The 27,267-nt window shown below is 53.7% G+C and overlaps 1 long non-coding RNA gene across 1 annotated transcript; it reads right to left on the bottom strand.

Moving 5' to 3' along the window:
- Positions 1–2,379: 2,379 nt before the first annotated feature.
- Positions 2,380–13,177, bottom strand: LOC123777163 (uncharacterized). Its single transcript, XR_006775588.2, has 3 exons — positions 13,085–13,177; positions 4,649–4,839; positions 2,380–3,660 (listed from the first exon to the last, which is right to left on the bottom strand). It is a non-coding gene; the product is annotated as an uncharacterized LOC123777163 (long non-coding RNA).
- Positions 13,178–27,267: the final 14,090 nt, after the last annotated feature.

The following is a 27,267-nucleotide window of genomic DNA, read 5'->3' as shown; positions in this document are numbered from 1 at the left end:
CTGGAGTTCAGGCACGGGGAGAGGGCTTTCCCTCTGTGCCCTTCCCTGGGGAGAGGCAGCCTCTCGGGTCCCTGAGCTCCCGACTGGGGAGCTGGTTTCCCAACGGCCAGGAGTTGGCTCTGACGAGCTCAGGGTGCTCTGAAGTCACGACACACACCCAGCACGGCAACAACACACATCCCATATGGCAGCACACGTGATGCACGGCCCCACGGTGTGCACACACGCTCAGCCACACACACAACACACAGCAAGAAGTACACAAGCACAGCCACACACTTGTGTGCCCCCCATGCCCGCGCACGCACAGGAGTTCTACTACTGCCGAAGCTTCCCCAGACCCCCTCCCACATGTCCCCAAGAGGAACCGCAGCCCTGGAGTCACCTCCTCAGAGAAGACTCTCCTCTCCTCCGCCTCCCCCCCGCATGACTCACTCCCAGAAGACAGTGTGGGTGGCTCTGAGCTGCACTCCAAGACTGGGCATCAGGAGACACAGGTCCATGGCCTGGCTCTGCCGCTCTCTGACTGGGAGACGGGGGTGGGGGTGGGGGTGGGAGGGCAAGTCACAACGTCTCTGGGCCACTGTTTCCTCCTTCGTCCAATGGGGTCATAGAAATAAGAAAGAATAGCGCTTACTGCGATGAGTTCTGATGAAAGCACTTGGTGAGGTGAGTGCTCCCCAGACCTGGGAGCAGGGCCCCAGTCCTCAGGCACGTGCAGAGCCCTCTCCTGGAACCCCGGTCAGCCAGCCAGGTCTGTCTGATCCCGATGAACCTCACAGCAAAGCCCTCAACCACAAAGGCCCTCTCATTCCAGCCTTGACTTCGCTTCTAACACGTGTTCATTCATTGATCCATTTGACAGTTATGGAATCCCATAAGGAGCTGTGTGTGACATTACGACTCGACACTCAGTACCAACGTATGGGGTTTCCCTCCACACCACCAAGCAGTCTTCCGACACCAGGGAGGTATCCTATCACTCAACTCAATTCTGACGCTATTTACCTGGCGATAGCCTCAGTTGCCCCAGGTTAAGTTCTCAGTCCTACAAGGCTGTCTCCTCCATGTCCCCACACCCGCCCCACTGGCGTCACCTGTGCTTTGACCGCCTATAGACTGGAGGTTCCAATGCTCCCCCTCCTTGGGTTTGATGAATTCATCGGAGCAGCTCCCAGAGCTCAGAGAAACATTTTACTTGCGGGATTACTGGTTTGTTATGAAAGGATACAACTCCGAAAGAGCCAGCTGGTAGAGTTGCGTAGGACGAGGTCCGAAGAGTGGACGCAGAACTTCCACGCTCTCGGAGCGTACCATGCTTCCTGCATTGCCACATGTTCGCCTACGTGGAAGCTCTCAGAACCCACCTTGTTGATGTTTATGGAAATTTCAATGCATGAGCATCGTTGGTGAAATCATTGGCCATTGGCAATGGCGCTCAATCTCCAAGCCCTCCCCTCTCCTCACTCCAGAAGTTAGGGATGGACTCAAAGTTCCAACCTTCTAATCACAGGGTTGGCTCCCCTGGTAACCAGCCCCCCTCCTTAAGTGACTTAGGGGCTCTCCAAAGTCACCTCATTAACATAAAAAAACACCTTTTGGGGGAGGAGGGTGGGGAAGATGGGGTAATTGGGTGATGGGCGTTAAGGAGGGCACGTGATGTGATGAGCCCTGGGCGTGACACGCAACTGATGAATTATTAAACAGTATATCTGAAACTAATGATGTACTATATGTTGGCTAATTGAATTTAAATTTTTAAAAAAGACACTTTTTTGCTCTAATCCCTTAGGAAGTTCCAAGGGTTTTAGGAAATCTCTGTGTCAGAAATGGGACAAAGACCTAATATATATTTCTTAGTATAAATCACAATATCGCACATTTAAAAATGAGCAGTGCCTGGTCTTTGCTCTCGGCCGCTCATGGACCCACTCAGCATTCTCAGTCCTGGTTATCTGATAGAATCCTGGCCTGGGGGGCTTTTAAAACCCTGGCGCCTGGGCCCCATCCCCAGAGATTCATACTCAATTGATCTGAAATGGGGCCCAGGCAACCGTGTTTTTGAAAAGCCACCCCTCCCAGGTGATTCTAATGCGCAGAGCTTGAGACCCACCCATCTGGTGGAGAAGGTAGACATACACCAAAAGACAGAATGGGACATTTTTGCAAGATACACACACAATATTATGAGCTAAACTTCACGGAGCCATTCTGTGTGTGTGTGTGCCCAGCACGGTGCCAAGTCCTCTGTGAGCATATTTGATTTTCCCCCAAACCCAAGGAGGCATGCCCCATGCACCCATTTTACAGAAGAATAAATGAAACTCAAGAGATCAGTAACTTACTCTGGGCAAGGCTTCTTCAAAAAAGGCAGCATTTATTTTGAAATTTGAAAGAAGATAGAATTTTGCCGGAGACAGAGAAACAGAAGAATGGGGTGTTCTCGACTGTGTCTGGCTGTTAGAATCTATGACCTGGGAGGCTCTTCAGTTGCACAGGAGTGCGGGCGGGGTGCAGAGGCCCTGAGGACTGGGACGGCCCCCCGAAGGGGACAAGTGGGAGCTCAGATCACAGAGCCTGGCAGAGGCCTCATTGTGGGAAGAGAACATTTTAGGACAAATAAAAGGTAGAGCTCTTGTCCCCTGGAGGTAGCAATTCTCGGCCCCTTGTCATTATCCCCAGAGGTGGCAGGGATGAGAACAGAATGTCAACGTAGAGTCAGAGATGCCAGACCCTGCAGGAGTTTGTGGGGAGGAAGTTGAAATTACATCCTCAACTTTTTTGAAACAGTGAAATGGAAATCAACCACATACCCTCTATTCAGAAGTAACAAAGTGTGGAAGGGAGAGCGTTGATCTGGGGGTCAGAGGCCAAGGTCATTTTGCTCTCCTAGCCTGGGCTCGGTCCTCAGTCAAATGGGGGCGGGGATGGTCCTCTCTCAGGGTTTTCAAAGCGAGGGCTGGAGATCCAATGTCTCCAAGGGATACTGGTGTGGAGGGAGTAAGTGGGGGTCTCCAGGCCTCACCCCACTCCACAACAGAGCACTTCTGTTTCCCTCTGGTTTCCATATGGGCTGCCATGGAAAGCTTCACTGAAGAAGAGGGGCTGCGGCTCAAACAGTATGAAAGTGTACCCTGACTTCTAGTTAAAGACGGCTTTACCGTCTTTCTTTCCTCGGGCTTCCTAAAATGAGAACAAACCCCCAGGACTCGGATACCGGCCACACGGAGGTGACCACTGGAGCCGGAAACAGGAATGACATGGAAATCTAAACAGAAATCACTGAGAACCCCAGGCTCCATAAGTCATAGAACTCCTCACTGCTCCCCCTCTATTGGGGAAAAAAATTGCTATGATTACCCCCCCAAAAAAGCTTAAAATACCAATATGATGTCCAGTTGTAAGAGTAGGACCCCCACCCAGGACTCCACAGTGAAGTCCACCTTGCCACAAACTTCCACACTAAGCTGCCACTCAGCTTCTCAGTATCACACATTTATTTGAGAAGAGATCCCACCATGGACAACGGGTAATTCAGGTCGTGTGCTGGGTGCTAGGGATGGATGCTTCCAGGTGCTTTCCATGTGGTGACTTCTCTAATGCTCCCAATAATTCCTGAGGCAGGCTACTCTTCCTGTTCCCATTTGACAAATGAGGACTCTGAGGAAGAAAGAAGCCAAGTCCAAGAACAGTCATCTCGTTAGTAATCATGAAACTGAGCTATGGGCCTAGGCGGTCACCCCCAAGTCTACCTTCTAGAGCACTGTGCTGTGAGCTCTTACCGCTAAGACAGAGATCAAGCAAAACAATGGCAAATGCATGACCTGGGAGCGGGGGCGTGGGGTGGGGCGAGGAAATAATGTAAAATAATGTAAGGAATTGTAAATTGTTTTCTAAATGTAAAAACCTTACAGAATAACAAATATTCTAATTGAGATAGAAAAATATACTGCATTTATAAAATAGGAATAGAATACTATGAAAAAGGAAAAATTAGATAATAGGAAAAAGCTCTAGAAAATAAAAAATGTGGGGCACCTGGGTGGCTCAGTCAGTTAAGCGTCTGCCTTTGGCTCAGGTCATGATCCCAGGGTCCTGGGATCCAGCCCCACCTGCTTCTCCCTCTCCCTCGGATGCTCCCTCTGCTTGTGTTCTCTCTCTCTCTCTCTTTTTCTCTCTCTCTCTCTCTTTCAAATAAATAAGTAAAATCTTTAAAACAAGAAAGAAAATTTAAAATGTGACATAAAACATATAACATGTATTATAAAACAGCACCCACCAAATCTTCTAGAAAGTCAGTCAGGGTAGCATAGATGTGGGAATATAAGAAAAAAATATACAACTGATTACCCTGATTCTTTGCTCATTTCAATATCTGAACCTTTTGCCGTGTGATTTGGCAGTTCACTCCACCAAAGACATCTCTTGATTTGGGGTGCTGCCATCTGATTTGCTTCGGGCCATCAATGGCAAGGGGTGTGACCAAAGGCTTTAAAGCTCTTATGGGGTTGCGCTCTTGCTTCTTTGCCATCACTAGGTCAAGAACGTGCCTGGACTAGCCCAGTGGACCCACCATGAGAGTGAGACACATCTGGAGCAGAGCTAAACTCCACCAGCCAACCCCATCCTAGATCAGCCCCCCACTAACCTGCTCCCAGGTGTATGGGGAGCCCAGTCAACACTGCCACTCAACCAAGTTCAGCCTCGATCAGTGACTCTCCACTGCAGATCCATGAGATCTATCGTTTTACACCATGGAGTTTTGGGTTGGTTTGCGAAGTAACATTGTTGCAGCCGTGGTTAACTCCTGCAGCTACCAACCCAGGAGCTGGCACCCAGCTAACAGAGAAAATGGAAGGAAAGAATTATCAAGACATAACTCAAGTGTATTTCCCAGCACTAAAAGATAAGAACCTCCAGATCAGAGGACCGACGAAGCACCCAGAACAATGCGTGGATCCACCGCACAGCATTCTGCTGTAAAATGTCAGAACCTGTGGACGAAGAGAGGGTCCTAAAAGCTTTCATCAAGACAAAAACAGGTTTCATAGAAAGCAACATGAGTCAGGATGGCTGTAAGGCTCTCAGGAGCAACACTGCCTACTAGGAAACCATAAAGCAGGGAATCCTTTTAAACTCTTGGGAGAAATTGTTTCCAATAAAGAATTCTATACCTAGACACACAATTAAGATATACGTTGAATATAAATATTTTTTTAGATATGGAAGGATTGAAAAAATTCACTTGGCACACCTTTTTACTTAGTAAGCTACCCGATGATATGCTCCAGTCAAAGTGGAAGGAGGATCTAAAAAATACAATCCAAGAAACAGGAGATCCAGCCCAGGAGGCCGGCAGAGGAAACTCCCAGAATAAAGACTTTGCGGCAGGCCCCCGGAGTCATAGGTCAGATGGAAACAAGAAATTTAGGGCTCCAGGAGGGAAGCATCCAGGGAAACAGGAGGGTTTGTTAGGTGAGCTAATAGGAGACAATGCTTCTATAATTATGAGATAATAATGATATGGCAAAGCTTTCCCATCATTTGGGAAAAATTTTAAAAACAATGCAGTTGGGGGGCGCCTGGGTGGCTCAGTCGGTTAAGCGTCTGCCTTGGGCTCAGGTCATGATCTCAAGGTCCTGGGAATGAGCCCCAAGTCAGGCTCCCTGCTCAGCGAGGGGTCTACTACTCCCTCTTCCTCTGCCGCTCCCCCTGCTTGTGCTCTGTCTCTCTCTGTGTCAAATAAATAAATAAAATCTTTAAAAAAACAATGCAGTTGAATATGTGAGGTGCTTGTTACCTCTGGGTACATTTTTCCAGGTGGTTAATACTAGATGTCAGTGATAGACAGTAAGAGTTTATTTCTTACTCACATCGTGTTCCCGTGGGGCCGGCCAGCCCTCCCTTTGGAGGACCCCATGGAACCCAGAGCCTGCAAGCAAGTTCTCCTGCTCACGAGGGAAGAGACGGATAGAAGCGGCAGACAGGCCTTTTCACCGCCCTGGCCCAAAGGGAGAGCTCTAGTCACACGCCCCCTTCCTAACTGGAACGGAAGTGGAGAAATGTACGGAGCAGACAATGTGAAGAACACCAGCTTTCTTTGCCACAACTGAAAAAAAGTATGAGAAAGAAAATCATAATCCATTGCTTGCCTCTCAGCAACATCATCGTGTTCTAGACGATTGGACTAAAACGTACAGTCTATCTGTACCAGGAGGAAGGGACAGAAGCGAGCTGGGCATCAGAGCGAAATCCTTGCCTACCATAGCGGCAAGTAATAGATGGTACCTAAAGCTGATAGAGCCAGAAACAGCATCGTACTCATATTACTTAAAAATACGAAGGCGCACAGCAAACTGGACACCGAAGGAGCTAAAAATATGCCGTCCCTGTGAAAAACAAGAGTAGAAGGAGGAAGGGTGGGGAAAGACTGTGCTTTCTTATTATAAGCCTTTTGGTATTAAAAAAAATTTTTTTTGATTTGCAGATATATTATTTGGACAATTGTTAAGGCAAACCAAAAACAAATGCTAAAAATAAAATCCCCTGCATTTGCTAATCATGAAGGACTGCTCATTTCTGACCTTCGAAGGTTCTTGAATTCTAAGCATCCAGGGGAGAAAGCTGGTGTCACAGTTGAGATTTGTCTGAATGCAAACTGTCACAGGCCCTGGACGGAGAAGTCAAAACAAAGAAAGGTCACCATGTCGTTCTGAACACGTGAGGTCCTCGTGAGATCTCGCAACTGAGCCAGAGCCAAGAGGATCTGGAATGGGCAAGACCTGATCCTGGCACCGAAGAAGCTTCTGGAGGCCCCCGGGACCCCACCAGACCTGGCACCAGCCTCCCTGGGCCGAAGAACACGGCCAGTGATGCCCCACGGCCCCCTGGCAGGTACGGTGGGCACCAGCTCTAATGAGAAGTGACAGGTGCAGTTGCTGGGAAAACATCCCGGCCTAGAGCTCAAGCTGCCCAGAGTGGCTGGGGGCTTCTCAAGCTGTCAGGAGGGTCCCCATACACTTTGATGCCACAGCCAATCTGGTCCTGAGCATCAGCAACGCATTAGCCTAGGCTGAGGCCAACCTGGGGCCTGGTGCCCAGCCCAGCTTTGGGTGGAGGGGAACCTGAGACCCCAGGTGGACAGAGGAGAGGAGCCCAACAGTGGCGCCACGCTCCACAGCCCTGTCCCGTGTCAGAGGAGACCCAGCAGAGCCCTGTGTGCAGTCCTCCCAGAGCACTCTCCCTAGTATCACAAGAGAATGAACAGACGCCCCTAGAGGCCAAGGGTCTCACGTAAGCGGTCAGGCCATTCCTGGCTTCAAACCCTTTGGAGGCTGCAGATGACATCAGCAGTGGCCCTCCAGAGTTTGACTCCTGCCTCCTGCTCCCGCCTCATTGCTCCCTAGTCCTGCTCCTAGGTCTGCCGTCTCTTCCAGGTGAGGTGAATCTAAGCCACACTCACTGCTGGACAATAGGGTGCCACCTGACGGGGAGAACCGGAGGCCGAGAAAGGGTTTTGCTTATGTTCAGGAGAGATTCCCAGCCAGGCCCACAAATCCTTTTTGGGGGATTTATCCCCAACTGTCCCCTGCCAGCAAGAAAAGCAGTCAGGGTACTCCGGTTGCCAACCCTCACAGGAGGAGGGGGCCTGAGGGCTCCCCCCTCGCCTCCAATGCAAAATGTACCTGGGCTACCCCCACCAAGGGCCAGTCTCTGCTCCGGAGAGGGGCAGGAAGGATGGGTCAGCTCTTGGAGGAGGGACATGCTGGAGGGCCGAGGGACTTAGCTGGGCGTGGCAGAGGAGACCGGGGTTCTAGGACGGCTCCGTGACTGGCTGCCCCATTACCCCAGGCCAAGTCTTCCCATGGTAGCCTCAGGTCCCCTAACTGAGGGGGGCAGGGTGGTGCCAGCTGTGACATTCTCGCAGGGCCCTTCCCACTGCGACAGGCTGATTCTGGGCTTCCTCTTGCTCCCCATTTCCACAGAAACCAAGATGAGTGGAGCTGAAAGGTCACCAGCCCCATCCTTTGTTCCCAGGCAAAACAGCCCTTGAGAGATTGCAGAAAGCTGCCCAACCCCACAGACGCCAGGAGCTGGGCTGAGGAAACGGGCTTGGGAGAACTTCCATGCAGGTGCCTCTCGCGGTCCCTCTCCCCGTGGGGAGATTCTCCCAGAAGCACACTCCCGTAGGCAGCGGGAGAGACGCTCCGTGCTGAGCACAGACACCGGATGGGTGAGATAATCATAAATCCACAAATTGCAACAAGATAAAATTATCATTATATGAAGTTAAATTATTAATTAGCACCTCCAAAAAAAGACCAGCACCACCTGGTCTTGAATCCTGGAAGCTGTCTTTCTGAAAGCAACAGAAATATCAAAATAGTTTATCAGCGCTCCACTTCGTGGGTGTGGTCCCCCCCGTGTCTGTGGCTGCCAGAAGCGTGATGACCAGGGGCCCCGCCAGGCAGGCCCAGTGGGGCCAGGACTAGTCGGTTTAGATGAGCAACTTGGGAGAACCATTTCTACGGCTGGGGAAACCGAGGCAGAGAACGAGGGAGAAGGACCACTGAAGCTGGTTTGGGGCAGACTGAGGCACTTGTGTGCTGGGTTGAGAAGCAGTAAGCCTTGAGTCTGCCCGATTGTCTGAGGACTGGGGACACCTACACCCACTAGGGTAGTAGACTTCTGCCGAGGGCTTACTGAGGGCCAGGCAGCAGGAATCCAGAGAAGCCATAAGTCCTTGCCTGTGAGGAACACGGTCGGTGATAGGCTGGGCCAGTGGGTTGGCTGTTTCTTCCATCTACCTCACACCCCCTCGCATCAGAGGACCGATACCTTTTACTGCCGTCATCCTCATCGTCCCCTACCACCAACAACTCCTACGGCCCATATGGATTCATTAAACCCGAGAGCTGCTGCAGCTTAATGAGAGGGGAGGAGCCTGGAGAAGCCCCTCTCTAACCAGGGCATCCATCTTCGCCGTGAAATGCCCGGCGAACTGCGGCCCAGTGGAACGCTCGTGGCAGTAAGGAGCTGACCCGCTCCACCATCAATCAGCCCGTTGCCTCTCTGGAGAGCAATTTCTCACTCATTCATTTATTCGTTCATTTGGGAAGCATTTACCAAGCATCTACTAGGAGCCACCTCAAGACTAGTTCTTGGAGAAAAGAACGATTTTCTTTTTTTTTCTTTTTTTTTTTTTTAAAGATTTTATTTATTTATGTGACAGAGAGACAGCCAGCGAGAGAGGGAACACAGCAGGTGAGTGAGAGAGGAAGAAGCAGGCTCCCAGCAGAGGAGCCCGATGTGGGACTCGATCCCGGAATGCCGGGATCACGCCCTGAGCCGAAGGCAGACGCTTTAACGACTGCGCTACCCAGGCGCCCCAGAACGATTTTCTTCTTACAGAAAGCTCTGGGGATGGTGGGAAAGGCCAACAAGTAGCCGAGCAATGAAAACACGGTGTGGTATGTGAGCTGAACATGCGACACACCCCAGGATGTTAGAGGTATGATCGTGTCCGCTCTGCACGACAGTCTGTGCGTGGCAGACACTCTTATCCCCATTTGATAGATGAAAACACTGAGCACAGGGAGGTTAAGGAACGGGCCCAAGGTGACTCAGCCATGAGGTAGATGGAGCCAGATTTACACCCAGGCTGTCGGACTCCTGAGCAATGTTCTCGGCCCCTCTGACAGAATGTGCCATTCCCTCGCTGATGGATGTAGGCCCAGTGAATCCCCGCAGCCCAGAAGACACGACGGTGAGCCGTGTGCGTGTCTCGGCGCTTCAAGCTCAGGGACCGCTCACCGAGGCACGCGGCTCCCTGGGAGTCACAACTGGCAGAGGACTCTGGGTCCAACAGGACTTGGGTTTCAGCTCAGATAGCGATGGGAACGGAGGTCTCTCTGTCTCCCACGTGCACCTTCCCCGTGGCCCCAAATGGGACGAACTGCATGGCCCAGACTCTCCTCCAGCCCCAATATCCGCCCCAGCTCCAGCCAAATGAGGCCTGAATAATTCATGGCCAGTGCACACGGCCCAGGCCTGAAGCAGTTTTCCGGTGGCCAAATTGGAGGGGGGAGGTGGAGGCCAGGGCAGCTGGACCTGGGAGGAGGCTGTGGTGGGGTTTTGAGAGTCACTAACAGCCAGGAAGAGTAAACAAGTTTCGATGAATTATTCAGCCAGGCAGCTGCTGAGGCAGCCCGGGGCGGGGGGGGGGGGGGGGGTGAGGGGGGGGTGGCCGTGGCATGACAATGTGCTAAGTCTGACGTCACCACTCACCAGGGGCAGCCCGGGGCGGGGGAGGGGGCATTGTGGCCGGGCTCTGACCAGAGCCCAGAGGGCAAGGGGTCACTGAGAACAGGGACAGCACAGCCCCACCTAGGAGAGTGGCAGGGGCCTGAGTCCCGGGCCTGGGCCTGCCTGAAAGCGCACGGGGAAGGTAACGTGGTCCCAGGAGAAGGGTGGGGCCTCTGGAGGCCTGTAGAGCTGGTTTCCATGCAGAATCAAAGCAGGGTGGCCTTGAGGAAACCATTCAACCTTGCCGAGCCTCAGTTTTCTCAACTGGAAAATGGGAACCAGAAGATGGCCAGGATAATCACTTCACCACGATCCGAATCCCCAACTCCTGGCCAGGTCCTGAGCCCACTGCCAGGCACACGGTGAATGGCAGGGCCTCTTCCGTCCCTCGGGTCAGCAAGGCCAGCTCTCTGGGCCTTTGGGAACCTCTTCCATCCCCCTCTGCTCTCTTCCCAGCCTAGGTCACAGGGCATGCAGGTACTCTGCTGGTGACCCCTGCTACAAATGTTCACCCAGGGAGAAGGTCAAGATGTCTACAGGTCCAGGGCGCCTGGGTGGCTCAGTCAGTTAGGCGTCTGCCTTTGGCTCAGGTCATGATCTCGGGTCCTGGGATCCAGCCCCGCATCGGGCTCCCTGCTTAGCATGGTCTGCTTCTCCCTCTGCCTCTCCCCTTATTCGCCCATCTCGCTCACTCTTGATCTCTCTCCCTCTCTCAAATAAACAAAATCTTAAAAATAAATAAATAAATAAAGATGTCTACAGGTCCTCTGTCGAGCCTCGGCACCAGGAGCACAGGCAAGGGGCCTGGAACCTGGAGGGACCCTCTCCTCCACTGATTGCTGTGTGATTTTGCGCTGCCCTTTTCCCTCTCTGGGCCTCAGAGACTAGCCAATTAGGTCTTCAGGCTCCTCTGGCTCTGACCTCAATGACAATAAGACAGTGGAGGGGAGGGGCAGATTGGCTGTCCCCTCCACCTGAGGTTAGAGGCCCAGAGGCTAAGCTTTTCTAGAATTTGCATGGGGGGGAGTCAGGCCTGCCTTCAGAAGATTCCAGCTCTCCAGTTTCTCTCTTCTCCTGAGAAGAGAGCATGGTTGCTCTACTGATACGGGTAAAAGAGTAACCACCAGCGGTGAGGGCACCTCAGAACCAGCCCCCTTCATGGCACAGGGCTCACAGTCTCACGGGACAGGACAGTTCCCGTGGTTTTGCCTCCCAGAGTACGGATGGGGCAGCAGCAGCTCACAGAAGCTGGGTGCTTGGGCCAGGGCCACACAGCCATCAGGCATAGAGTCCGTCCCGGAATCCCGGACCAGGCCTGCGGTCTCCATCACCCAGGAGCAGGGCTGGTTTCTAAATCAGACACCCATTTAGTCACTGACCTTACTGGACCTGAACTCCCCCTTCTCCTAACTCCCCCTTAGGGTTAGGTTAGGGTTTTCTTCTCCTCCCCAGCGCAACTCCAAGCAGGCCGGGAGAGGCTGCCCAAGGACTCAGGTCACTCCGTGAACTTGCCTGGGGTCCAGCCCTGGCTCTGCCACATGCCACCTGTGTGGCCTTGAGTGAGTCTCTTACACTGCCTGAGAGGCAGTTTCCTGAGCCGGGACACTGGGGTCACGACGACCATGCTAGCCCCACACGCCTCTGTGCGACTGCGACGGGCCTGCCCTTTGTGCTCGACCCTCAGGTGGCAGGGGCAGCTTAGGACAGAAGTGGCTGAAGCAGAGAGGAGGCGGCCTGGGTAAGGAGACGGGCCGGCTGGATGGGAAGAGGGAGGAGGGCACTCTGGGCAGAAGCCCAGAACAGCTGCCTAAGTGCTCAGTAATAAGTAAGTGATATTGGCCACCCCCTAATGTTTCCACAGTGCCAGCCAGCTGGGGCGGGAGGGGACGTTTATTACAGACCCAGCCGTCTCTTGGTCTCACTCATGTATTGAACCTTATTGCATCGCTAATGAGCTCATGGTGATGGGCCGACCTTAAGGGCGCAGGGCCTTCCCCAGAGCTGGAGGATGAAGGTTTTGGGGGCCGCTGTCCCCTTTGGTCCTCAGCAACGTTGACCCCTGGAGGCTAACGGCAGAGGCTCAGCAGGGGCCGGGGTGCCCCGTGCCTTTGCAGTCATGGCGAGGGCATAGAGGAGAGGTGTGGGGTGCTCCTGTCTGGGCAGCCTGGATGCCTGCATTCCCATCTACCCTCTTTGCAGTGCTCCTCGTCCCCAGGGCTGTCATCTGCCCCTCCGCCATAAAGCAGAGAACCTGGGAGCCAGGGGGGTCCTGCCTTCACCGGAGGGAGCGGGTGAGCACATCCCAGAAACTGAGGCTGCCTTGGATGGAGAAGAACAAAGCTACAAGGGTCCTGGGAATTCCTCTGCCCCTTCTCAACTGTTACAGGAGGGTAAATTGAGGCCCACAAAGAAAAGAGTGACTCGCCTGGGGTCACACAGCTAGGCCTAGGGTCTCTGTGTTGTGCTCTTTCTATACCATCCAGCCCCAACCTGCTGGGGCTTTGGAGACCAGAGGGAAGGGCTCTGCCTTCAGACCCGAAGCTCCGAATGGGGAAGGTTCCCAGAGCCCCAAGGAACAGGAACGCTCGGGGCCGGGAGGCTGCCTACCCACCTGCCCAGCTAGCCATGTGGCTTCAGGGGCCCCTGCCTCTCCAGGCTCCTGTGTCCCCATCTACAGAATTACCATGCCTCCGTGAGGTGTGCCCAGAGCTGCCTGCAAAGGTACCAGAGGCACTCACTGAGAACCCCATTTCTGATCTCGACCGGGCCCCCGAGTCACCTGGCAAGCAGGAAGAAGGGTCCGTTGCTGGGCTCCTCTCTCCATCTCTCCAAGCAGGGGTGCGTGGTATCTGAGCTTCCTCCCGTGGCTAAGAGCCTATGGCCAGAAATAGTATGGCGGTTCATTAAAAGATTAAAAATAGAATTTACTGTCTGATCCAGTGATTCCACTTCTGGGTATATGGACATGAAAGAACAACCAAGCAGAAACTCGAGCAGGTATTTGTACACTCGTGTTCCTGGCAGCACTGCTGACGGTAGCCAAGAGGTAGACGCAACTAGGTGCCCCTCAACCGACGCATGAATAAGCAAGCCGCGGTACGTCCGCACGATGGAATATTATTCAGCCTTAAAAGGAAGGACATTCTGACCTGCACGACAACATAGACGGCCCATGAAGCCAAGCCGGACACGAAAGGGCAAATGCAGTATGATGCCACTTACCTGTGGCCCCGGGCAGTCAAATTCAGAGACAGAGTGGTAGCGTGGTAATTTCCAGAGGTGGGGGCAAAGCACACACAGAAGGTGTTTTGTTTTTTTTTTAAATGGATACAGAGTTTCAGTTTTCAAGATGACACAGTTCTAGAGATTGGTTTCCCAACCACGCGAACGGACTTAGCTCTCCTAAACCACACGCTTCAAAGTCGCTAAGAGGGGAAATCTTATGTTGTGTATTAACCACAATTAAATTTTTTTTTGAAATGAGAAAGAAACTATGACCAGGAGCTCAATGAAGAGGTATGGCACATCTTTTAAACAAGTATATTTCCTTTAAAAAAAAAAAAAAGACACCAAGAAAATTTGTTCTGTGAAGGACATTTCCACACAGCCTTTTGTGTTGTGGGGAATCTTCTCCGAGCGTGAGGAAGCCCCCCTCATCCAGCAGCCCCACAGCAGCTATGGACTGTCAAGTTCTGCAAACCAGGAGCATACTCTCCTCACGGTGCAACACACATTGAGCCATAGCCCACCTTCTGGGGTGAGGTGGCCACATCAGATGGTCTTTTCCTGCTGCTGGGGGAGTAACGGCCTGGGTCCTAGGTTCGGCCTTCAAGGCCCTCCATGGTCTGGCCCCAGGAAAACTGCAGACTCACTCTCTCTCCACTCCAGGATCACCCCACCCACTTTGGGCATGTGCTTGCCCTATCCTGTGCCCTGCATATGTCACCCCCTCAAGGATGCCCTGAGCCCCATCAGAGCAAGTTTCTCCCTCCCTCTGCCCTGCTACGCTCTGCTCCCTTGGCTTCTCTGTTAATCCCATGGTTCCATATTCCCAACCAACCAGATTGGGGTGGGGGCTGGGGATGGAGCTGAGCTCCTTGAGGGAAGGAGGGGCTGTGTCTTGTTCAAGTTGTCTTAACGTGATTTCAGCACTGGCCCCCAACCTGGCGTAACACAGTGTTGGGGAAGAAATTGTGAAAACAAAGTGAGAATAATCCTGCAACACATCTCCATGTCATCTACCCAGATGGAAACATTAAGTCCCTCATCATCTGAATCACCCAACTGAGGCACTTTGTACAGAGGCATCTGTCTTACCTACCATCACTCAGCCAGAGTGATAGGCAGATGCCCACTGCTCCCCACACACTGGCTGGTGCTTTCCATGCTGATCTGTTAAAATCCTTCCAAGAGTCTTATAAAGTAGGCGCTGTTATTGTGCCCATTTTACAGATAAGGAAGTTGAGGCTCAGAGAGATGAAGGCACCTGCCCTGGTCCCCATGCTGCTAAATGACAGCTGGGATTTGAACCCCAATGTGTAGGTCTCCCCAACAGTAGCAAGAGTCTGCCTGCCTCCCTGGAGCAGGTGACCACAGGGGCTTCTCTCAGGCTCTGCCCTGCCCTCAGCCTCCAAGATGAGTGAGCCAGTGCTATGGCTCCAGTTTAGCCCCCTGACGGCGGAGTAACACAGGCTGGCCAAGCGCACAGCTGCTGCTCTGAATTAGCTCCGCAGCTCACTGACCTGTTGGAACAGTAAATGCCAACAGCAGAAGGAGGGGGGATCCTCTCTCCCACACTCACCTCTCCTTCCATTGCCTCTGCAAAGCACCTGCCCCTGTCTAGGGGGCCCTGAGGGGAGCCCCCAGCTGGAGGGGCCAAGCTGAGGGTCTCTGGGTCCCTAGTAGGGCTGGATTCTCGGCAAGTCAGAGCAGGGAGGGTGGGTCTTGAGAGATTTCCTCCTGTCTCCTTCCAGGCAGGCCTCGACTCTGCAATGGACCCTCCCCAACCCTCGAGAAGGATGGTGCACAGCAGGCATTCTCAGCAATGCTGACAGGGAGCCCCCAAACAGCAGGCTGGGGTCCAGCCAGGAGGCTAACTGCTCACCTCAGCTCCCGGCGGCGGTGTGGGGGGGGGGTTGCTGGGGCTCTTAGGGAAACCGAGGCAGGGCTGCCTGCCCAAGCAGGGCACCTGATTCATGCTTACTGAGCGCAGGACTTAGCACAAAGCCTCCAGAGGGACACACACCATGGGGCTTGATCCCTGCCCCTTGAGAGGGATGAGGCCAGGCACACATGGCACAAGTCCAAGGCAGAAGGAGAAAAATCGATACCTTGTGTTGGTCCAGAGCTGGAAATTTACAAAGCACTTTCACCATCTCAATTAATCCCCAAGCAATCCTGAGATATTGGAGCCATCCAATGCTTACAGTGCTCTAAGTTCCAGGCTTTTTCTAAATGTTCTGCATGTGTTATCTCACTGCACCCTCACAACAATGCTGTGGGTTAGGTATCATTACCAGCATCTCCATGTCACAGATGGGGACACTGAGGCATGGAAAGGTTGAGTAACTTTTGCCAAGGTCATCTGGATCCTCAGCGGCCGAGCTGGGATTTGAGCCCAGGCAGTCTGGCTCCAGAATCCAGGTGCCGTTTCTAATGGTGCTGGGCACTTGGCGAGCATTTCTGCTCATAATAACGGAGAGGAAACAGGCTCGCTTCCATCAAACATCCGAGGCCTCACAGACAAAGGTGAGTGCAGGATCCAGACCAGGTGACTCTCCTGTGGTCACACCCTGCATGCAGTTAGGGAGCAGAGCTAGGGTTTGAGCCCAAACCCTCGGATTTAAAATCCGAGCAAGACACGAGTTCAGAGCAGGGAGAGAAATTCTATTCTGTTAACAAATCAGGAAAGGCTTTCTGAAGGGGACAGCATTACAGACAGATCTTAAAGTGTGGAGCCAGGCAGAGGAGATCATATGAGCAAAGGAACAGTACCAGGGAAATGGGATCAGCAAGCAACCCAGTTTGGATGAGGGCAAGACAAGTGCAGAAGGATGGCCCAGACAGGAGAGACAGGTGCACAGGAAGCCTTTGTCACCTGACCTTAGGCAAGTCACTTCACCCCTCCGTGCCTCCGCTTCCTCATCTGGAAAATGGGGATGCCAATGGTACAGACCTCATAGGAACTTGGGGGGCATAACAGAAAACATGGAGAAAGTGCTTACACACCTACTATGTGCTGATCCCAGGTTCCAGGCTTGGTGGAATATCGCTTATATCACATTCTTTTTTTAAAAAAGATTTTATTTATTTATTTATTTGCGATAGAGAGAACACAAGCAGGGGGAGGGGCAGAGTGTCAAGCAGACTCCCTGCTAAGTGGGGCTGGACTCGGGGCTCCATGCAGGGCTCGATCCCAGGACCCTGAGATCATGACCTGAGCCGAAGTCAGCCACGTAACCAACTGAGTTGCCCAGGCGCCCCTATATCACATTCATTCTGAAAGGTGAGTATTACTAACCACATGTGACAGATGAGAAGACTGAGGCCCCATGGGATGAAGTATCTCAACCAAGGTCTCAGAGCTGCCAAACAGCGAAGGGAGGATTCGAACTCCGGCTGAAATCCAGGAGAGGCTTACCGGGGGAACAGGGAATGTGGACCAGCCTGGCTGGGGCAGGAAGTCAGCAGGGAGTCCTGAGGTCTTAGGGGTTCACGGGTGTACCTGCCAGTGGCCAAGGCTTTCCCTGGCTCAGAAAGTGAGGCTTCGCAAGTACCACCCCACCTCTTCACCCGCCACTCCTCATTTGTGCACCGGATACACTTCTTCCCATCTGGGCGCTAAGTAAATAAAAACAAAATGCAGCTTGATTAAGATGGTGGAAAGCAGGTGCTGTCTCCTGCCAGCAGAGAGAAGATGGGAGTAATCAGATCAAAATGGAGGCAGGTGTTCGGAGCTGGGCACAGATGATCCCCCCACACCCAGCTCCTGGCTGCCATGCCTCACCTGTTTGCCCAAGGGAGTGGGTAAGTGGTGACCAGTGGTCCAGCCTGGAAGGAGGGCCCAGCCTGGTGAGGAAACCCTCAGCCCCTGGGGCAGCCAGCACCCTCTGGGGCTGCATCCCACTCCCGCCCCCCATGCATTGATGGCTTGGAGCACAGGCTCTGAATCTGAACCCCTGTCACTTTCAGCTGTGTAACCTTCAGCAATAACTCAACTGCTCCATGCCTCAGTTTCCTCATTTGGCAAATGGAGAGGCTACTAGTATATATCTCCTAGGGCTTCAGGGAGGAGAAAATGGAACACGCACTGCACGCTTAGAACAGCGTCTGAAATAGGTTGAGTGCTGTGTGGGCTAGCCATTATTATCACCATGATTGTTCACAGACGCGTGGCTCATAACCAACAGATAAAGTCCCAAGTCCTCCCTGATCGGGGCCAGACCTTCCCTTCTGGCTTATCCGTAGCTCAGCGTTCCTCACTTCCCCACACTGGACACAGTCTACACCCCAACCATCCAGAACCACCTTGCCTAGACATGCCTCGTGTCCCGAAGACCTCCCTGCTTTACACGTGCTCCTCGTCATGCCCAGATGTCCTACGCGCTCTCCCTCGTGAGCAGGGAGTTTTCTCGCTCAACCTTCAAGACCCACTTCTGGTGCCTCTTCTGTGAAGACTCCCAGTGGCCTCCCTCCAGCCCTGTCTCTTCCTCCGTGGCCTCTAGCCTCCAGCATATATCCCTCCTCCCAAACTGTGCTGTGGGCACGTGCTTGTGGACCTGCCTGCACCAGAAGGAGTGCCTCTGAGGGGAGATCTGTGCCCACCTTTGTGTCCGTAACCACACCCCCGGGTCCAACACAGCAGGACACGCACAAATATTAGAGAATGGGGAGGCAGGGAGAAGGGGGCGGGGCGGGAAGACAAAGGGTAATGACCTTACTCTGCAGAGAAGGCTCTTGGAGTCCAGGAGGAGGAAGGGGGTCCAGAGGCAGCTGGGAACCTAGGCAGCCCCACCATGGCCATAGCCTGAGGTCTCTAAGGAGTGCAGAGACCTAGATAAATAGAGCTGAAAGTTTTTCAGGAGTCAACAAGCCCGACTCTCCCATTTCACAGATGGGGAAACCGAGGCCCAGACAGGGGCAGTGACTCCTCCTGGGTCATCCAGGGAACTAACATCCAGGAACCAGAACCCAGGCCTCTGTTGGAAGCTCTTTCCACCGTGCAGTATGGCTCTCCTGATCTCCAGACGCCCGGCTGTCATCCCCCAAGCATCCACAGACTGTCGAAGGATGCCCGGAGGCGTCTGAGTGGTGTAGGACAGTTGCTAACAGAGTTTGCAGGGAATCCTGAATTATAAGCCTGGGGCTCTTGGGGATGGCAAGCCTGGGATGAGGTAGGAAGAAAGGCCATTGAAGGAGGCAGGCAGCGTCGGTCAGCAGGGCATAGGACCCGAGAATGCCACTGCTGAAACAGACCTTCGAGATCGTCTGGTCCCACCTGTCCACCTCTCAGAACAGGGGAGCAAGGCAATCCTCCCAGCCTTCCAGGTCCATGGCTGCAGCATGGCCAGCAGGCCTTTCCCGGCCGCTCTTCTCCTGTACCAGCCCCTGCCCCAGGACCACTTCCTGGGCTGGACGTGATTGGTATTCCGGGCCCATCTATACTGCTTTCTCCTTGGCCATCCTCCTTCCCCGTCCTAGAACTTGGAGACAGACAGTCCTTCTGCCCCTGTTCCAGGAGATGGGGTTGGCCGAGATCAAACCAAATGACGGTGGAATTTAAAGTGGGTGAAACACACCGATGGTTGGGAAGAGTGAGGCAGAGCAGAAGCAGGGGGGCTTCTTCCAAGTGAACAGAACCAGCCCTGGGGGCCCATCCATCCCCCCTCTCTGCTGGGGCTGCTGTCTCTGTCTCTGCGGGGAGCTGAGAGAGGTGGCAGCAGGGATCCCTGTCCTGCCTCCACATGAAGATGATGATGGTGGGGGCAACACGGGGGAGGAGGACCAAGAAACATCAGCGGGGTCTCTTCCGAGCACCTACCCTGCACCAGGCCCTGAACTGAGCACCTTCCCTGATTACATGCATTATCTCATTTAATCCCCAGGACAGCCCACAGGGTGGGTATTCATTTATGGATGAGGAAATTGAGGCTCAAAGAGGTTAATAACGTGCCCAATGTCACAGAGCCAGAGTGTGGTGGAGCCAGGGGTCACAAATCCCATGCAATGAACTGCCTGGTAGTGAGGAGAGGAAAACACAGAGCAGAACCGAGATGCAGGGCCAGATGGGAGAGGCACTGAGCCCTTCTCCGACTTCTATCGCCTATCAGCATCAGAAACCCAGCTCCGGAGTGGGGCACAGCTTGTCTAAGACCGCACAACAAAGCAGCACGCCAGGCAGCCAGGACTTCAGCAGAGGTCCCAGCTCCCAGAGTCCCTGGTCTCCCTGCAATTCCGCAGAGCCTCCGAGATGCAGGCGCAGGGGCTACGGGGAGCACACAGGACGTACCAGCCTGCGCCTCGCTGCCGGGGACTCTCCCCCCCAGGGAATGGATGTGGCTTCAAAAGCAGCACCACCATGGCACGGTCAAAAAAGTGGACGATTGGAACGAGCGGAGCTAAAGCTGGAGAGGGAGCACGGACTCCTCCTGGCTCAAAGGAGAACTGGGAAAAGGATGGGGACTGGCCCTTCCGCAGGCAGCGGGGCTGTTCTTGAGCCCATGTGGAGGTGCGAACGTCCCACTTTGCAAAACGCCCAGACTGGCTGAGATAGCCTGACATATGGCAGATGCTCAGAAAAGAGCACTCGGTTCCTTTTGACACAAGGGGTGTTCCCAAGTTAGAGTAGCAAGTCCTCTGGAGGGAGCCCATTCATTCTTGACCCAAGAATTTATTGAGCGCCTACTATGTGCGGGGTGTCATGCCCATGAAGCCCCTTCAAGCAGCCACCCTGAGCCCCTGCCAAGAGCCCTGCAGTGCCGAGTTGGCCTTGGGCTCCCTGCAGGACACCACGGCCTTAGGCTGCTCCCCGTGCCTCACCCTCTTCCTCTTCCATGCTCTGGCTGGCCCCGGAACTTCCACTGTCCACCTCCAAGGACATGTGCAACCTCATCTCACCTCACCATTCGGCGTGTGGGGCTGATCCCTGGGGGTCCTTCCAGAGGCGGATTTCTTGAGCCCCTCACAGGTGGGCAACTCAGCCAAGGTAAGACACAGACACACGATTTGTGTAGAACCACCATAAACAAAAGGCCAAAGTGCCTTTAAGGGTCATTCAAAGGGTGTGATACGCACTCCTGACTTTCGGAGCATGACCCACATGGTCCCTCGGCCAGGATTCCAGCTGTGTCTCCGGCTCTGATGTCTCAGGCGGCCCCGGAAGCCTCCTCCCCGGGGAAGAAGGGCCCTTCAGGGAGGCAGTGCTGCTGTTTTCCTGACCCACCCAAGGCCGAAGCAGGTGCGCGGTGCTTTAGACGCTATGACACACTGCGGGCTCTCAGAGCCCTCCTGCAGCGTGAGCAGAGAACTTCGGAGTCAGGGAGGTCTGGTCCAGACCCCAGCTCTGCCTCTTTCTAGCTGCGTGACTATAATAAGCAAGTTACTTAACCTCTCTGAGCCTCGGTCCCCACAAAGGAAGATGATAGCAAGCCCCTACATATCGCCCAGGCTTGGTGAGAGGATTAAATGAGATAAAGCAACTGAGCAACTTGCATTTGCCCGACTCACAGGAGGCCCTCAGTCAATGAAAGCTGTGATTATTCCGCTCAAGGCTCCACCTCCGAATCAATTGCCGTTTCTCAGCGCTCCCCGTATGATGTCAGCTCCGTGCCCCCTGGGAAACAGAACTGAGCAAAGTCCTTTCCCCAGGCTGGTCTCTACCCCCCAGTCTCAGAGGGTCAGGGCAGCCACACATGGCTGGGGACAGCTGCTGGGTCCATTAGCAGCCAGAGAAAGGAGCAGAGACGTGCATTCCCCTAAGAGCCAGGTTATTTTCCACTTCACCCACCAATAATGGAAGCAGAGTGAACATGGGGCAGGGAGGAGGGAGGCTGGGGAGAGGCAATGCTAATAGGACTGCCTATTACCCCCCAGGCACCTTTGCCCACGGCCCCAAAATAGGCAGCAGAGACTCCAGCCCAACCCCAGACTCCCAGGGAGAGACAAGCCATCAGCCAGAGTGCGACCACCCTCCAGGGTAACCATGGACGTGGCTTCAGCTCCCGGGACAGGAAGGTACTTCTTGACCTGCTAAGTGTCAGTCCGCTTCGTCCTGCCTACTTACCTGGACTTGACATTGCTGACATGCGTGAAGATGCCTGGGGAGGTGGCTTTGTCCCTCTGGCTCTGGGTCACAGTCGTGCGTGCCAGACCACGGATGGCTGCAATCAGAGAGCACGCAGGGCCGCCGCCTCCATGGAAGGAGGTCCAGGCCGACCAGCGGGAGCAGGTCAAGTGAGGAGCTCTGGGCAGGCAAGGATGGGGCCCTGTGGCAGCAGGAACTGGCAGACAGCTGTGGAAACGGCGCTCCCCTCCTAGAAGAACCCTTATCCCAGAGGAAGTGGCTTTCCAACAGAGATACCAGGTAGGCCATTGATCACAAAGCAGGTAACAGCCAGGGCCCAAGGTTAGAGCCTGACTAGCAGTTCATCTGAGTGTTCCCTCACGTTCCCCTCTCCCTGGGGACAAAGAGCATCCTGCTCTGGGCACAACTGAGGCCACAGAAAGGTCAGGGGCTCCAGTGATCCAGGAGCACACTGCTGGCATCCGTGGCTGTGGGGAGGGGGTGTGCCCATACCAGGCAGCTGGGATATGCTCCACACTGGGCGAAGGGCCTGGGCTCCATGCATAAAGCAGGGACAGGCCTCCCGGTCGCTGATAGAGGCAGCACATTATCTGGAGGGCAGCCAGGATCCTCAGAGAGCAAGGCCGGAGATGCAGAGCCACGGTGGGGAACCAGGACTAGCCGACCTGAAGTCAGAATGCAGCTCCCGTCCAGCAAGGACTCAGTCTAGTTAACTCCCTGTACTTGGCGTAAAGAAGGGGCTAATGAAATCTTCATTGGATGAAGGAATGAAGGAATGAACAAAGGAATGGACAAACCATTAAAGATGAAAGGCCACAAAGGCTGGGATGTGCCTTCTTTCCCTGAATCCTTAGGGGACGTTATGTAGGTCCCAAGTACCCACCTATGACTGACTCAGCTTCGTAGCCAAGTACATCTCCTGTGTCCAGGTCTTAACTCTTCTGCAACTTGCTGTTATAGAGAGAGCACTGTACCAGGGGTCATCCACCCCCAGTGTGCCTCTTAACTCTTTCTGTTGGATGTGAGGCCCTGGGCAAGTCATCCTGGGGCTTTCGGTACGTGATGGATAAACAGTGAGTTAAGGCAAGATGATTCTCCAAGGGCCCTTTGAGTGTGGGTATCATCGCATTCCGGAAAACACAGGGCAAGTGCCGATCCATGCTGAACAGCCCCTGGCACTCTCACCTATGACTTTACCCATGAGGTGAGCTCCTGAGACAGAGCCGGGGCTTTGAACACCCCAGGTTCCCAGCAGTGCCCCGAATAGCCCATGTGCTGTGCTGAGATAGGCATCTATCCTGCATAAGAGCCATAGCCCTGAGGGCTGGAAACGACCATGGGTGATCAGGTCCAGCCCAATGCCATCAACAGATAATTAAGTTCAGAACAGCCAACATTTATTAAGTGCCTACTGTGTGCCAAGCACCATGCCAGGCTTGGAACAACAGTGTTCCAACAGAGGAACAAAGACGGCTGGGTCCCAGGAAAAGATCTGCCAAGAAAGTCCCCTTAGCTCCCGGTCCTGAGAAGGATGCCCCCTAACAGGAGGGATGCTGAGCCCTCCATGGCAGAAGGGAGCAGAGCGCGCTCGGCAGGGAGAGGCTGCCGACACCAGCCGCGCCTCGCTTGGCCAGGCAGACAGGCTCAGAGGGGAAGACAACAGCTCCGAACAACAAGTATTAGGAGATAAGCTATTAGAGGAGTCCTATCAGGCTCTCTCTCCCTGGGCATTGCCATGCACCCGCCAGCCACCGGCATCCCTCCTCGTCCAATTATGCATCTTTCCACTTACGTTCCCCTCTGCCAGAGCTGGCTGGAGACCGGGGGCAGCACTGGGCTCAGACAGCACTGTGGGAACCCAGTGACAACAGAGCAGGGGGCGGGGGGAGAAGCACCCTTCCAGAGGGGAGCAAAGGCACGGGGGAAAGAAGTTCCTATCCCTCCTCCGAGAAAACACTTTGCCAATTCGACCTCCAGAATAATGGGAAAAGAGGCAAGGGGAACAGGGAGGACAGGGGTGACGGCTGGCTCCCCTTTTGGAAATGCGCTCGTCCTTCCTCCCATCACCAGACTCCATTAAGCATTCTGGAAGAGATGGGAAGTGATTATGGAGACAGAGGGGAAGAGAGAGCGCTCGCGCTCATGGGAGGGAGAGAGGGAGGGAGGAGTGTGGGCTGAGAGTCAAGGGAGCCCGTGCGCGCAAGCAGACAAACATACACAGATCCCCTTATCTGATTAAGGATCCAAGGGAAGTCGAAAAGCTTCTGGAAAATTAAAATGACCCACCGGGTTAACCAGGCAAGATCTGCAGGCAGATTATGAAAACCCAGTTGAGTGGGGATTTCCTTTAGCTGGGTGAGTTGTCCAGGCTCTGTTCCTTAGGCCAGAGGACAGCAAGTCAGCCAGAGAGAGGAGCTAAGGACAGTGCCTGCCCCCGCCAGGCTTCCAGGTCTCATCCCAGCAGGCCCCGTGGCTGGCAGCTGGGGCCTACACCTTTTGCTCCGGAAGGCAAGGTGCCAGCCAGGAGGAGAATGGAGACAAGGACAGGGGCTTTTATTCTGCCCAGAGCCCTGAGAAATGGATGCTGTCTCCTCCTTCATTCCCTGACGTCTGGTTCTGGCTTCTGTCAAAAATACAGTGTGGTTCTGGGGACAGATGCTGTCTCTCTCCTATACGCTGATCACCAAACAGAATGTCCAGGAATGCTGTGGCTGGCCTGGATCTAGCCCTACTCTGGTCCTCACCTTGCCCCAGTGACTCTAAGCTATTGCCTTTCCTAGCTGGGCCTCAATTTACCCTGCTGTAAAATGGGCAATCGGACTTGATGCTCCTTTAGCCTTGGTGCTGAAGGATTTTAGGACAGCCTGACTGTGGGGCTGCAGCCTCCACTGGGGGCTGAGCTGCGCCGACAGATCCATTGACATTCTGTCCCCCCAGTGATAGAAGGCATGCCTGTGAGACGAGGTGCTCTGGGGGTCACCAAACCAGGCCTGGGTTAACGGGGGCAGTAGAGAGTTTCAAAGCCACAGACTAAACATCGGCTTACGATGGGAGCAGCCTCTCCAGCATGCCTGCCGAGCTGTTTGCCCAACTCTGTAACATATTTGCAAACATCCCAGAATACACATATTAGGAAGCTAACAAGTTGCGTGGCATTGAAAATATATTATACACAGTGTCAGATATACTTAAAATGCATCCACAATGATCCTTTTTTCCCCTTACTTGCAGCAGCATATTTTGCTTGCTTTTTTTTTTTTTTTTGAAGAGTTCATTTCCCTTGATGTTACAATCAGGCGGCGGTATTAACTCAGCAACTTGGCCAGGCCTAGACAGTGCCACGTACACCATCAGCGCTCAGCGGATATTTGTGGGGGCAAATCACACCCCGGTGGGACTGACCTTGGGCTCGCTGTTCACCTGGAGCCAATGAGGGCCACAACTGCACTCTTCATTTCTGTCCCTTGGAGAATGCAGCAAGAACCTTGGCTTTATTAGCTCTGGAAACAGCACTTCATCCACTCAGAGAACTTCCTGTGTCTTGGCGAGTCTCTGCTGGAACTGTCCTAGCCCAACCCTGAAGCTCTAAGTGTGGGATTTCTCAAATCCAGAGAAACAAGAAAACTGCCTCTCTGGCTTTTCCCCTAGCCTCAGGAATGCCTCAGGTTCCGGAGCTGTGAAAGCAAGATGTGAAAGGCCGTTTTCAGTGTGGCTATGAGGATTCCCTGAGACCGTGGACAGGGAAGGCGTCTGGAGTCCCTCATTATATGTGCACACATCCCTGTAACACACACCCCGTGGGTTCCTGGCACACGCCAAGTACTGTGCTAGGCAGTTGGGATAGAGAAGAGGAAGGAAAGAAAGGCATGGCCCTTGCTCTTGAGGAATTTAGTGGGGGAGGAAACACAAACAAAAGACCCTGATGGGTTATCAAAGGAAAAGCTACCTGGCTGAGAGGCTCTAAATCCCAAAGGCCTGGTCTCTAGCTTTGCCTCCAGCCCTTGAGTGCTCTAAGATCTGGGGCAAACAGCTCAACCTCCCTCAGCCTCAGCTGTCCCACCTCCAAATGGGAAAAGGATGAGCTACCCCTGGAGTCGTTTCGAGGACTGGAATGAGAAACGTAGCACAGCACAATGTCTGGCACAAATTGACCTCTGGGAAGGAAATAGAGGTAGAAACACAGGGTTTCGGAACTATGGAGGAGGAAGCTGATAACTCCCCCTGGAAGCCCGAGCCAGGTCTGTTAAACAAGGTGGGCTTCAGGTGAGATCTTGTAGGAAGAGAAGATGTTTATCAGGCACCATCAGGGGAGCGGTCCCAGGGCGGAGAAGCCACTAGAACGAAGCCACAGAGACATGGAAACACTAAAGGATCTGGGGGGCAGTACGGGGCTTGGAACTGCTAGGTGTTGATGTGCCTAAGAGAGGGCCTGGTGGGTGAGGCTGGAAATAGGAGTTAGTGTCTGGAAGCACCTGGAGGCCACTGGGTAATTCTGGCAGGAAGCTCTCCGAAGCAGGTGTGTATGGTAGACCACACCCCTAGAGGCCGGGGCTGTGAAGGTGTGTGTGTGTGTAGAAGCAGAGATGCACGAGAAGGCGGCCGCGGTGATCCACATGAGTGGTGGAATGGGGTCATGGTGCTGGAGGTGGGGAGGGAGGAATGGGCTTGGCAGACATTGGGTCTTGGAAGAGCAGCAGCAGGGGGGTCCAGAAGATGAGGACCAGGAGTCTGGCATGCATGCCTGGGAATACAGAGTAAGGAGCGGAATTGGGGGAGCAAGGGAATACTCAGCTAAAGATGTGTTGTGGTCAAGGGGTGCTTGAGGTGAGGCACCCATATGGAAGAGTCAAGAAGGCAGCGGAAACACACATGTCGGGCACAGAAGCAATGGCTGGGCTGAGTCAGGAATCCAAGAGTCATGGGGGTGGAGTTGGTTGAAGCCAGGGAGGGGTTGAGTGAGGGATGTGGGGACCGAGGACATGCGCTAAGGGGCAGGTCGGTTTCCACAGTTGGGAAAGGGAAGAGGACGGACAGCTCTCACCCAAGTCCCAAGAAAAATTGGTTCAGGGAGTCACATGACCAGGCGAGCCGGTTAGAGCTGCAAGAGCTGCTGTACCTGCTTGCGGTCTGTCACCCCAACCCAACAAGAATGGGAACTCCACGAAGGCCAGGATTTGGTTTTCTGTTCCGTTCACCACTTTGTCCCTAGCACCTACAATCACGCCTGGTACATAGTAGGGACCCAACAACATGCGCTGAATGAATGAAGCTGGAGAAGATGAAACGAGATAGTTCCTGTTGAAACTGGCAACCGGCAGGTGAGGAATCGGGGTAGGTCTAAGAAAGGGAGGTGACCAGTAGAGAAAGCGGGGCTGGACACAGAAGACTTAAACACATTCTTGTGCGGAGGAGAAGGAGCCAAGAAAGGGTTCAGGCTTGAAGAGGCAGAAGAGAGGGAAAAGATAATTGATGGGCCAGAGGCCCAGAAGATGCAGAAAGAAATATAAATTGCTGAGCAAATAAAACAGCTTATTGTTTCCTTCTGTTTATCCTAGCCTCGTAGGAAAAGTGGCAGGTAGACTGTGAGGTGTCCCGCACCTACCCCATCCCTGACCGGAGGAACCTTGCATGAGATTTAATCATTTTATGCCTCAGTTTCC

This window comes from Ursus americanus, chromosome 23, assembly GCF_024610735.1.
Source record: "Ursus americanus isolate L20-20 chromosome 23, mUrsAme1.1.p, whole genome shotgun sequence".
In the NCBI taxonomy this organism is placed as follows: domain Eukaryota; kingdom Metazoa; phylum Chordata; class Mammalia; order Carnivora; family Ursidae; genus Ursus; species Ursus americanus.
Note: the sequence above shows the minus strand (reverse complement) of the source record. Positions and strands in the feature narration are given on the sequence as shown.